This window comes from Diabrotica undecimpunctata, chromosome 1, assembly GCF_040954645.1.
Source record: "Diabrotica undecimpunctata isolate CICGRU chromosome 1, icDiaUnde3, whole genome shotgun sequence".
In the NCBI taxonomy this organism is placed as follows: Eukaryota; Metazoa; Arthropoda; class Insecta; order Coleoptera; family Chrysomelidae; genus Diabrotica; species Diabrotica undecimpunctata.
The window spans coordinates 45,522,500-45,537,127 of record NC_092803.1 but is presented as its reverse complement, the minus strand read 5'-3'; positions in this window follow the sequence as shown (position 1 = coordinate 45,537,127).

The following is a 14,628-nucleotide window of genomic DNA, read 5'->3' as shown; positions in this document are numbered from 1 at the left end:
AATGGAACGGCTCTTAATCAGCGTTTCTGGTGTGCAGTGTTAGCTGCGATATTTTATGGGGGTCGATTCAAGAATTTCAAAATACTCATCAGAAAGTTCTTGTCCAGTGTTGTGTAGAAGTTTGTCTGGAGGGAAATGAACTTTTCTTTGAGGAGGCCTGGTGAGTATTTGCCCTCGGCGATTGCATGGAGTCTTTAGTATTTTGAACTCTATTGTTCGAGCCGGCAATGGTTCTAAGTACATACCTCCTGCTGAGGGATAGGATTCTGTCCTTAATTGGTATTATGTTGGCCAGTATGTATATGTGCGCTGATGGGTAATGCCAGCTCACCCTCATACAGGATCTAAGGATTTTTCGTTCGGTCGCTATGATGGTGCTGATTTCATATGGTTTGAGAGAGGCGTAGATGCATGCCCTGTATTCAATGATGTGTCTGACAAATGTCTTGTAGGTGTGCAATAGTATTTTAGATGCCGTTCCGCCCCATTTGCCGGATAGCAATGCCAGGAGGTTAAACCTCTTTCTCACCCTATCAAGGGTATTTTGAATGTCAGTTTTCTAGTTGAGAGTTCTAGTAAAATAAACTTCTAAGTAGAAAACCAAGTTTCTGAGAATAAGGTCTTCTCCTGGCAGAGTTATTCGGCTGCGGACCTCGCGGCAATTTAACGATTTGAAGAGAATTAATTAGGTTTTTGGAGGATTTATGGTCACTCTCCATTTATTACACCACCTAATGACTTTGTCCAAAAAATTTTGGGCCCTTTCGAATACGGACAATTGTCCACGCTCTCTGTGTGGTCCTGATATGAGGAGAACAGTGTCATCAGCTTACAGGAGCAGGGACTCCGATCTATGCTATGGGCGGGGTATGTCACTGTTGTAGACTGTGTATAATATTGGTGCAAGTATTGAGCCCTGGGGTACTCCAGCCTGTGGAATAAAGGGGGTGGATAGATGGTCAGCTACTTTGATACTTATCGTCCGATTAGAGAGATAGGAATTAATTAGTTTAACGAAAGGAGTGAGCAGTCCAGCAAGGTGGAGTTTTTCGATCAGGCCTTTGTGTCAGACTTGATCGAATGCCTTCTGGACGTCTAGGAATATGCCTATGACGTGGTTCCTTTCATTAAGAGATTGTGAATTGAAGGTTGTTGCTTCAACCAATGCATTTTGTGTGGAGTGTTCAGCCCTGAATCCGAATTGGTATTCTGGGATGGCTAGGTGAGCGTCTAGGAATTCTACGAGTCTTTTCTTAAGGATTCTCTCGTAGATTCTACCTAGGGTGCTTAGTAGAGAAATAGGTCCGTACGATTCGGGGTTGGTACGGTTTTTCCCTTGTTTAGGAATCATGACTATGCTGGCCACTTTCCACGTAATTAGAAAGTAGCCCAGCATTAGAGATGCATTGATTATATTGGTGAGCAACGGGATAATATTCTCTGATTTTTGAGGCACCTTCTGTGGATGCCATCAGGGCCAGGAGATATGTTTTTTCCAGTATTACACATCTGCCTGACGGTGTCCTCAGTCACAGGGGCATCATGGGATGGAGATGTGGTCCATCATGTGCCTGAGGGTAGTAGAATATATCTTCCACTCGCAGTTCGGCGTCTCTTTTGGATCTTTCGCTGAAGTTAGGGTTGTTGGGGGAAACGAGGGCGGCCTGTAGTGTGTTTTTGAAGGCTTCGGCCTTATCTTGTGGATTGTTGAGGATGATGTTATTAACTTTGACATGAGATTGTGGCTGACATTTTTGTTTCGTTAGGACTTTAAGTTTATTCCAGAATACAGCGCCATGTCGGTAGTCAAGGTCGGATGTGACACGCATCCACTTTTTTTGTTTCAGCCTGTTCAATTCCAACCTTATAACCGCCGAGAGCCTGTTGTACTATGTAATATGTAATATGCGGAGGCTGCTATAAATTACTTGTACAGTCTACTCGATAGTGAAATGGAATTTCTGGATTGAAAATAGTAGAAGCTGTTACGCAAGTAGTGGCAATAGGGTAAATAAAATTGTACTACCTGATTTACCCCCAGATGTTGTTCAAACCCTAGAAGCGACTAACTATACAAAACATATACGGAGTCAGGAAACTGATTACATTTTTAGTGAACAGATTGACTTTCATGAAACTCTGAAAAGTTGTTTACAGCTTTCAAAACACGAGAGAAAAATTTATCGTACAGAGAAACCTTATTTTTTGAAGATTTATGGGGAAGAAACTCTACTAATATTTGTAGATCAGACAAATTTGTATGCTTTACAAAATTTAAAACGAAGAAATAATAAAAATCAAGGACCAGGGCATCCGATGTTTTTTATAAATATTTCGATAGATGAAATTAAAGCTCTCATTGGCGTCGATTATGATGGTAATTCAAAATACTAAACCACATTACCACACCACAACCGTATGACAGCGCATATGATCTTTGTTCATTTCTGGCAGAGGACTAATATATGATCACTTGGACGAATCTATAATATATGCTCTTGAAACCAATACAACGAGGTTATAAAGTTTGGTGTTTGGCTGATTCTCTAACTGTATATATTTATAAATTTGACATGGACACAGTAAAATCAGAGAAGCACAGATCCTGTACACAGAAGAAGACCAAACTTATAGTTTAGGTGAAAAGATTGTTCTCAGTCTGACTTCTTCTTTGACGAATAAAAATTTTCTAGTGTCAAACCGAATATGTATGTTCGTTATGCAAGGTACCTTTGTCAAGTCATCCTTGTTTTAGTTTTCGTGGAAAGTAAATTATTTCTCTAAATGTTAGAATGTTCTCTGTATAAAAATATTTTAAGGGTTTGAGCAGTGGGAAAAATATTTTCCACCTCAGTTCTAAAAACGTACCTTCCAATTTAACTTTTGGTAAGAATATTTATCGTAGTAAATGTATTTGGTTTATGCCCATAAAAGGGTTAACAGAGTTTTATCATCAAAAAAATACTTCATAAATACACTCAGATGCAAAAAAATGCAACGGAGAAAATTTTGGTCAAATTCAACGTATTTCAGTATTTTTATTTTTAGCCTCATTTCTATAATCTTTTTAGGACACTGTGTAAAAATTTATAAATTTTAATTTAGCATAGTGAGTTTTTTACTAAAATTTTGTATTTGACTTATTATGCGGAGTTAATCAAAAGGTGGTTTTTTATCCTAACTTTTAAACATCCTGTGGAATAATTCCGTTAGCGGATTTTCGTAAAACCTGTCTTCGTAAAACCTTCGGTTGCAACCATGTCTTCTTAGTATTATGTTTTTTGTTTCATGTGAAAATATGGATTGGTTAATTTTTAGGAGCGAAATGACTTTGCCCCCCACAATTTACGACTTATTTCTTATTATTATCATTCTCTTTTGTATTCATTTGTAATACGTCGAGGGGGGCTATGGTGACTGTATCAAAGAAATGTCATATCGACATCCCAGAAGCACTATATTTAAATAATAGTGGCGCACCCAGAATTTGTCTTAGGGGGGGGTTTTGAAATTTTTTTATGCTACCTCCATTTTGAGTCCCTAAAAATTGGGTTTTAGTTTAATTTAAAGTACTAAAGATAGCAGTGCCAAAGATTCAGGTATCTATTATCCTGCCTACCAACTAAAACCACCCTCTCTTACTTGTGCGCTGTTGACGGTCGCACGTACCATACCCCGAAAGTGGGGTGGCCACTGTAAGGCTGAAGGCATTTTTGGAACAGTCCCTTCTTATATCTAGATCTTACCTATTGTTCTGAAGCTATTTTCTTGTGTCATTTTAAAATAATAACTATTTTAATGGGAATAAGCCACAATTGAAGGTTAAAATAAGGTTATTGACGTTTGACATTAATCCAACTTGTAAATACAATACATTTTGAAGTCGGCTATCGCCGTATTCGCCGTATATCGTTGTGAGGTTTTTGGGGCCAACGTTCGTCAGGCATTCTCAATAGATGTCCAAACAATTTTGAACCTCTTCTTTCTATTCTGTCAATGACCGTTTCTGTAACATTCATATTGTTTCTTAGAGATTCGTTGGTCTTCCTTTCCTGCCTTGATGTTCTAGCACTTCTTCTCAAATAATCCATTTTAACTACCAGCAATCTTCTCTTCAGGTCTGCATTAATTGTCCATACTTCAGAGCCATAACAAATTATTGATTCAAAAATGGTTTCCCTATTCTTTTTTTGTTCCTTTTGGAAATGTTGTGATCCCACCATAAGGAGTTCAGACATCCTACAATTTTACGTCCCTGATTAATTCGTGTTTAATTTCGGTTTCTTCCAAGCCGTTCATAGCAATGAGTGGACCTAAATATTTAAATTTTTCCACTTGTTTGATTTCCACGTCCTTGTCTATCAACACTTCAAACCTTGCTTTTGAATTGATAAATAAGTAAATATTCTGTTTTCTTCATGCTGACTTGTAACCCCCATTTTAAAAATTCTCTCTATAGACGCTTTATCATAAATTCTAGATCATAAGAATCTTGAGCTAGGATGACTTGGTCATCCGCAAAGTTCAGGGAGAACAGTACGTCATTTCCTATGGGGATTCCCATTCCTTGGCAGTGGTTTTTCCAATTTTGGAGGGCTGCCACAATATATAAATTAAACAGTAAGGGTGACATACTGCATCCTTATTTTAGTCCTTTAGTTACTTTTATTGGCTCTGATGGTATATATCCGATTTTTAGGTAAGTAGTGTTATCCCTGTATACTTCTGTGATTATTCCTAAAAGGAATGCACTAATGTCGAGTTGTTGTTAAGATTGCCACAATTTAAGTCTTGGAACTGTATTATACGCCTTTTCTACGTCGATTAAGGCTAGATGTACTTCGGTACCAACCGCTATTCTTTTTTCTATTAATTGTTGGAGTATAAACAAGTTATCAGTGCAAGATCAAATATCAAAGATTCAAACGTCACTAAACTTATTTTAACTTTCAATTGCGACTTATTCCCATTAAAATAGTAATTAGATCTTATCTCTGTCGTTAGCCCGGTTAGTGTTTCTCTTCTTCTTCTTTTTTTTAATGACTGCTCGGATGTAATTGTGAACACTATTCCATCCCTCCGTATTTCCCGTCATCTTCACGATCATCTCTTTTACAGTCACAGGGTTCATACCTATTTCTTTATACATTATGTTTCTCTCCACTGTACATCTATTAGACTCCAGCATTGTGTGAGTAACAATGTCGGAATATTCGCAGTATAGGAATTTATCTGTATCTGTCTTTCTGAACCTATGAAGATACGCCCTAAAACAGACAATCTACCCAGTCCCTTAGGCTCGGGATCAGCATCTTTGTCCACTGAGCGACATATTCCTTGTTGTTCCACTCTTCTTGCCATCTTTCCTCCCTTTCTTCTTTTTTTTTATAGCTGTTGTCAACTGCTTTTTTCTCCCATAGAGATGTCTCTTTCCTACTGCTAACACATGAAGAGGAACACAACCAGTGATAGTCCACAAGGCCGCCGCAGATACAGTCCTGTAGGCGCATGCTACTCGCAACAGACTCGTTCTATCTACTTTTTCATAAGCCTAATATTAGGTATCTATACTTAAATATAATGAAAAATATTATTAATTATTGTGTATTTATACAATAATTATTGTGTTCTACATATTTAAAGTGGTAATTTAATTATTCAATCAGCGTTTTGGATTTATTGTATTGTGTGTGAAAGACACGTTACATTTTCCTACTATTCTTTATATATTGTTTACTTTATATGCCCTGGGGGGGGTTTTAACCCCCAAACCCCCCCCCTGGGTGCGCCACAGTAATAATAATTAAAAGCAACGACATGATCTTGGTTTTAATGAACAATAACAAAATATAAAAAAAAACAACTTAAATGTAACTTAACCTAAGTACGCAAATAACAAAGAAAAACTACTAAAAAATAACTTAATACTTTGTATTGCCTCCATTAGTCTCTATAACTGCCTGTACACGTAGGCTCATGCAGTCTATGAGGTTGCGAATATCATCTTACTGGATTTTTGCCATTGCCCTTCTAGGGCCAAGCGAAGTTCGTTAATCGAGGCTGGTGCGACTTCGCGACCTCAAATATTTCTACCAAGCATGTCCCAAACGTACTCTATTAGGTTCAGATCTAGCGAACACGCTGGCCAGTTCATTTTATTAATACCAACTTCTAAATATTGCGTGACACACATTGCAGAATGGGGTGGCGCATTATCTTGCATTAATAGAAAATCATCGCCGATATATTGAGAAAAGGCTACTAGGTAATCCGCTAAAATTTCCTCAATATACCGGTTTGCAGTTAACGAACCCTCAATAAATACCAATTCAGTGTGCTTTCGGGATATTCCTGCCCATACCATCACCGAACTCCCTCCATGGCTAACGCGTGGACTGAAAGCGCACTCCACAAATCTCTCTCCAGTTCGACACCATACTCGTTCTCTCCCATCTGAGGAGTGAAGACAGTATCTCGACTCATCCGTAAAAAGAACATTACTCCATTGTCCTAAATTCCAATGTGAATGTTCCCTGGAAAATTGTAGTCTAGACACTCTGTGTCGTGGAAGTAATTTGGGCCAATTGCTGGTCTGCAACTTTGCAAACCAAATTCATGTAATCTTCGACGAAATGTAAATACACTTACATTATTGCCTCGAACCTCTTGAAGCTGATTTCTTGTTTGCACCGCTATTAAATGACGATCCCGCAAAGCGTTGACTCGTATAAAATGATCATCTAAAGCGATAATTTTGTTCCAGTTCATATAAAACGTTCCACTACCCTTTGAATGGTAGAGCGATGAGTGTGTAGTACTCTAGCCACATATTCATAATTTCGCCCATCTTCAACCAGAGCAACGGCTTTCGCACAATCTTCGACACTAAGAACCATGATCAATCATAGGTAAACAAAATGTAAGTGCCAATATGACATAATAATAACAGTCACCAAAGCCATCTCGTTGTATAACAAAATAATCATAATTAAAAGTCCTAAATTGTGGGTGGCAAATAGTTAGCTCTAAAAAATGAAACAAGGCATATTTTGACATGATGAAACAAAAAACACAATGCTTAGGAGACATGGTTGCAACCCAAAAATAAGGTTTTACGAAAATTCGCAAACGGAATTATAAACGTTTTAATCAACCCCGTACAATAAGTCAAATATAAAATTTTATTAAAAAACTTATTCTTCTTCTTCCTTTGCTCTATCCGTTTCGGACGTTGGCTATTAAAAAACTTACTATACCAAATTAAAATTTTTACACAGTGTGCTAAAAAAATCATCAAAATAGGGCTAAAAATAAAAAAATTGAAATACTTTGAATTTGACAAAAATGTTCACCGTTGCGTTTTTTTGCATCTGAGTGTATTAATAATAGGTAGGTAGGTAGATGTAGGTGGAAAATTTTAGGGAATGTTTAGTCTGTGGCTTACCTCAAAACGAAGTTCATTAACTGGTGGTTTCGCATAAGGTATACCCTCAAAGGAGCTATACGTGTGTCCTTCGTATGACTTTTTATAAACACCTCGTATGCGACCCAATGGGGTCAGTACTTCAGGTCCATTAGCAGCGCCATTTACTAATAAACAAATTTATTAAAGCTGGTTTTAAAAGAATTTTTTTAACATTACAGAATTAAAAAAGGCAATTATGTAAATTCCAGTATTTTGAACTATCTAATATGTAGCCAAGAATAGATCATACACAGATCAGAACAGGTCATAAACATCTTAAAAATAAGGCAATATCTCACCGGAAATCTTGGTTTGATTCTAAAACTTCACGTGATAAAAATAACGTATACATATTCATACTGTACGACATGGAAGTTTTATGTTGACAATCAGCTCACTACTTACATAGGGAGCTTTGAAATATGGGTATTTCGATTGTTAAAAATAAATAAGCTTTAAGGCTAGAAACTTCAATAATTTGAAAATATTTTATTAGATTTGTCCTTTATGTTTTGTTCTAAATAAAATGTAGCAACAAAAATGGTCGTGAAGTAGTGACATATTGTTTGCAGCTGAACATGACTTAATCGTGCTAAACACATTTTACACACTACCACCTAGATGCCTGTATACGTAGAAATAAATCATCTAGAGACAACGGAGAAGACGTTATTATATATATACAAGGATTTCCACAGTTTTCACTGTATTCCTTCACTCAACCGTTTTCTCCAATTTTTCCTGTTTAGCCAGTCCCCTTCCTGTAGGTTTCTTCTACTCATTGCTTCGTCCACCTCATCTCTGAAAGATCTTCGGGGTCTGCCTCTCTTTCTTCTTCCTATCGGGCTCCACTCTGTTATTCTATTTATCCACCGATTTTGGTCTGCTCTTCTGACATGTCCGTACCATTTTAATCTCTTCTGTTCGATGTAGTCTATTATGTCGGAGTTCATTCCCATTCTCCTCTTAATCTCCATGTTATTTATTCTGTCTCTTCTTGTTACTCTGCAGCTTCTCCTTAGGAATTCCATCTCTGTTGCTCTTATTTTGTTTTTGGTTTTCTTATTTATTGTCCAATTTTCACACCCATAAGTGAGGATACTTCTTGCCATGGTATTATATATTTTTTTCTTTGTTTTCATACTGATGTTCTTATCCCATAGTACCGGGTTCAATTTTCGTAAACAGTCTCTTGTTTGTCCTAGTCTATTTTTTATATCTTCCTCCGTTGTTCCTTTGTTTGATATTATGAAGCCTAAATAATTATACTTGTCTGTTCCTTTGATTTGTTTACCTTCGTCTATTTCCAGCTGTTTTATTTCTGTATTCTCCGTTGTTAGGTATTCAGTTTTCTTTAGGTTTATTTCCATCCCATTCTTTGTATATTCCTGCTCCAGTTTTCTCATCATAAAACTGAGGTCATCCTCGTCTTGTGCGATCACTATTTGGTCGTCGGCAAAACTTAGCGTATATAGATATTCGTTCCTTACTGGTATACCCATTCCTTCGCACTTTCTTTTCCATGGTTTCAGGGTTTTTTCCAGGAATATTTTGAACAGGGTAGGGGATGTGGAGCAACCCTGTAGTAGTCCCTATGTCGTCTTAAATGGCCTGCATATTCTATTGCCCGTTTTGATAGCTACTTCGTTATTCTTGTAGAGTGCTTTTACCGCGTTTATTAATCTTCGTGGAACTTCGATGTCTTCCATTGCTTCCCATAGCTTGGTTCTAGGTATTGAGTCATATGCCTTCTTAAGATCAACAAAAGCCAGATGGACGGATCTATTTTTGGCCATTCTTTTTTCTATTAGTTGTTCGACCGTGTAAATGTGATCTAAGCATGCTTTCCCCGCTGTGAAACCTGCCTGGTCTTCTCCGATTTTATCTTGTATATATAAGACGTTATTATAATAAACCAAATAGACCAAATACTTATTAACAAAAGATATCGAAATAGTTTCAACAGTGTTAAAATCTACCCAGGCCCTGATATTCAATCTGAGAAATGAGAAAACTGAAATATACTGAATTAAAAGAAATAGTCAGCAAAACAATCAATAGAAAATTCAAAGAAATCGATAATACAACGGAAAACACAGAAGAGAAGAAAGAATCCCTTAATAAAAGGATAGACGACATTAAAGACAATTTTATGAAAAACGAAGAAGGTAAGAATAAGACATGGATGCCAACAGAGTTTTTGCAGCTGATGGAAAAAAGAAGGAAAAACTTTATGTATAAACGTTACAACGAGATATACAGCGAAAGATCAGATAAGCCAAACAGAAAGAACTGGAGAAAAAAAAAAGTAAATACGACGACTTCAACGTGCATAAAAAGGTAAGAGAAATTACAGACAAATGTAAAAACAGATGAGTAAGTAAACTTGTTAATGATAATGGAGAGGTAATCGTGGACAAAGAGAGTATTGATAATACCTGGAAAAATTACATACAAAATTTATTTTTTGATGAGAGGAAGAACCAGTCCCCAATACCTACGGAAACAGGACCACCTATACTAGTGGCAGAAATAAGAGCAGCCATAATATCACTAAAAGAAGGCAGAGCTCCAGGACCAGAAGGAGTGCAGTCTGAATTTCTTAAACTTCTTGATGATGAATCTTTAAGTATATATTATGTAAAATCTTCAATAATATCTACGACACAGACAATATTCCAAGAGATTGGCTAGCTTTAGAATTTATTACGTTATCAAAGAAACAGGGAGCGAAAAAGTGCGGAGAATACAGGCTAATAAGTCTAGTAAGCCATACACTAAAATTTTTTCTTAAAATTATACATCGCAGATTATACAAGCTATACGAAGAGAGAATACAAGACACACAGTTTGATTTGATGAAAGGCTTAGGTAGTCTACAGGTATTATTCCAAATATGCAGAGATATAACTTGCGATATCTACACCTGCTTTCTGGACTACCAAAAAGCATTTGACACAATTCAACACCGAAAAATGATGGATGTTCTAACAAAAGCCCAAATAGATGATAAAGACCGACATATAATACAAAATTTATACTGGAACCAATAAGCCACAATAAGAACAAATTTTGGAGATGAACCGACGGAACCTATCCAGATTCTGCGAGGCGCTGGACAAGGATGTACACTTTCACCTATATTATTCAACCTATATTCAGAGGAAATATTTAGTGAAGCCTTAGAAAAATGCGAACATGGAATCCGTTTAAATGGAGAACGCCTAAACAACATCCGCCATGCAGATGACACCGTTATTTTTGCAGACAGTTTAAACAGTTTACAGCAACTAATAAACAAAGTAAATGAAGTAAGTGAAAGATTTGGACTACAACTAAACATATCAAAAACTAAATTTATGGTCATCAGTAAAAATTAAATTAGAGACATTCCACTGCTTATCAAGAATACACCAGTGGACCGATTAAAACAGTTTACCTATCTTAGAACAATAGTAAACGAATAATGGGATCACTCACATGAAGTAAAATGTAGAATAGAGAAGGCTAGGAGTGAGCTAGAGATAAAAGTAAGGCTCCCACGATGTTATGTCTTCTCGATATTATACTACGGAATTGAATCCTGGACACTCACTGAAGCGATGGAGAAAAAACTTGAAACCTTCGAGATATGGCTATACAAAAGAATCCTACGGATATCATGGACGGACAAGATAACCAACGAGACTGTACTAAGCAGAATGGGGAAAGAAAGAGAAATTATGTATACGATTAAAACGAGTAAGTTAGAATATCTCGGACACATAATGAGAAGAACGATTCAGTCAAAAGGGACAGACTATACTATATATTGGCAGAATTAGCAATACCACATAAGCTGATTAGACTCATTAAAGCCACAATGGATGAAACTCAGGCATGTGTACGAATACAAAACAACCGGACAGACTTTTTCAAAATCTCGCAGGGACTAAAGCAGGGAGATGGGCTGGCACCAACATTGTTTAACCTGGCACTGGAGTATGCGGTTAGGCAAATGCAAACTGGACGAGAAAACCTACTGACCAATAAAACGGTTCAACTGGCTGCCTACGCCGATGATATTAATATTATGAGTAGAACATCAACAGGAGCACAGGAAGCATACGCAGAGCTAAAAACACAAACGAAAAGGCTAGGTCTGGAAATTAACACAGAAAAAACAAAAATAATGGTACAGACGAGAAGAAATATAATCCCACAAAACATTATGCATGAAGATGACATTGAAACGGTTGGAAAGTTTACATACCTGGGAGTAGAAATATATGCCGATGGAGCAGAGGATGGAGAAATACGAAAAAGGATAACGCAGGCAAACAAAGCTTATTTTGCCCTCTCCCATATATTTCGGTCTAAAAGTGTCCACCGAAATACAAAGATGAGAATCTATAAAACTTTAATTCGGCCAATAGCATGTTATGGCAGCGAAGCATGGGTCCTGAAAGAAACATCCAAAAACAAACTCGATACATTCGAAAGAAAAGTACTGAGGAGAATACTAGGACCTGTGAGGGAAAACGGAATCTTCAGAATTCGATATAACAACGAGCTCTATCAACTGTATAAGGAAACACCCCTGTCAGACTTCATTAGAATACAAAGATTGCAATGGGCCGGACATGTGATACGAATGGGAGAGGATAGGCTACCAAAACGAGCACTGAACGCCAGATTGCACGGAAAGAGACCAGTTGGAAAGCCAAGAAAGCGCTGGGAAGACACAGTAAGCAGCGACGCACAAGCACTTTTAGGAGTCCGTGTATGGAGAAGAGCAGCCACAGACAGACAAGGGTGGAGGCAAAAAATAAAGGAGGCCAAGGCTCATTTTGGGCTGTAGTGCCGTAGAAGAAGAAGATAATGAGAAGCGGCACTAAATACAGATTACTAAAGATAATCCTTCAAGGCAAAGTATTCAGAAAGCTGGGAATTGGGAGAATATCACGATTAAAAAACCTGAGGAAATGGTTCTCCACAACAACAACTAATCTATTATATAAAGCATCAGTTAAAAAAATAATTATAGCCAGAGTGATCGCCAATATTCAAAACAAATAAGCACTAAAAGAAGAAGAAGTTTACGTTTATTTTTTATTTCGGCCCTTCTGCACTATCTAAATTATATTTAGTGGACAGCTTTTTATCAATGTTCAATATCATTTTTTTATTTAAATTAACGTGCATGTGACATATATATGGTCATTACGAGTTACAGTTTACAGTTTACATGGTAATATAATATTTAGTAATAATATAGTTAACATTTAACATAAAAAAAATTTTAACATTTATATTTTGTTTAACAGTTGATTTTTGTCGAGGAATTTGATTACCTTGTCGATTTAGTTTTGGTGTGTGCTGTTTAGGACCTCTTTGAAGATAGTACTGATACCGAGCTGTTGGCGTGTTTTGATATAAAAAGGGCATTCGATAAGTAAAATATATTATGTCTGATTCGGAGAGTCGTATTACAGTGCTGACATTTTGGGTGTGAAAATGATGTCACCAGATAACCGATCTGTTGTGATAGTAGTATAGGAAAAAGACACAATATATCTTTCTCCTATACAACTCCCCGAAATATTAAAAAAATATTAAATATTTTTAGATTTAAAAATTAATACTAAAAAAATGAAATTATTTATTTCATTAAAGAATCTCGCTCTATATGACATTGTACATGAAATGAAAAAAATTGAAGAAAATAGAGAAAAATAGTAAAAAATATGCATTGACATACAAAAATTGTTAAAAATAAACAAATAAATCGCTTTGTGCTCTTTAGGGTATATAATAGTATGACTATAATAATCTATCGACTTATCAGTTTAATGAGTCACACGCTCAAATTTTTTTATGAAAGTATTGCATTGTCGTATATATAAACTTTGCGAGGGGATACCTGGTGATAGCAGTTTGGTTTCCGAAACGATATGGATACTTGGGAGGCTTTTAATACTCTTACAAAAGAGCATTGAGTTTAAGAAAAATATGTACGTATGTTTTATAGATTTCGAAAAAGCCTTTGATAGAGCACCACATACCCTACTATTTTAATGCTTGGATTCAGTTGGTCTGAACACGTGTGACATTAGATTGCTCAAAAATCTTTACTATAATCATACCGCTTGTAATAAGGTGAATCAAGAGGTTCCAGTTAAAGTTTCTATTAAGTGTGGTATCACACAGGGATGTGTTATGTCACCGTTATTGTTTAATGCCTACACTGAACCAGTTTTTGAGATAGCGTTAAATAATCGTCGCGAAGGTGTTAAAAAATCGGTGGTGAAATTATTAATAATAGCAGATACGCAGATGACACCGCCATAATGGCAGAGAGCCTAGAAGACCTGCAAACTCTGTTAAACGCTGTATACAACGAATACACTGAAAAAGGCTTAACAATTAACGCAAAGAAAACAAAATGGATGGTTGTTGGAAAAATTAATATCAAAGACTCAATACTAAAAACAAAATGCTCGAAATGGTGGAACACTTTAGATATCTGGATAGTTTGATTGACAGCAGGGTTAAAAGTGACGAGAAAATTTTGACCAGAATGGAAATTGCACGAGAAAACTTTATTAACTGGCGTTTTGTATTGTGCTATAGAAGTGCTACATCTGGTCCGTGTTCTATGGATGTGAAACCTGGACAACAAAAATAAAAAATCCTAATAAATGAGAAGCGTTCGAGTTGTGGTGTTACCGTCGCATGCTCAGAATCCCGTGGACAGCACACAAATCTAATGAACGTAGGCTAGAGACCATGCACAAAGAGCGAGAATTGATCAACACCATCAAAATAATAAGGGTCCAATATTTCGCCCATATAATGAGAGTACCGAAATATCGCTTTCTTCCGTTGATCATCCAGGGCAAAATCGAAGCAAAACGCTGGGTCGGAACAAAAAAACTGTCCTAGCTGCATAATATTAGACAATGGACAGGACTAACGGTCGATGAATTGATATATCTAGCTGCCGAACGAGAAACATTTCATCAGCTTGTTAATACGACGATAGCCAACGCTTGAAAATATGCACGGCACACAAAGAAGAAGATAATAAAAATTAGATAATTTTCTAAAATACCTTTCAACGCCAACAATAGAAAAACTACCAAACCACTTTTGAGTCCCATATTAAAATCACTAAAATAGAA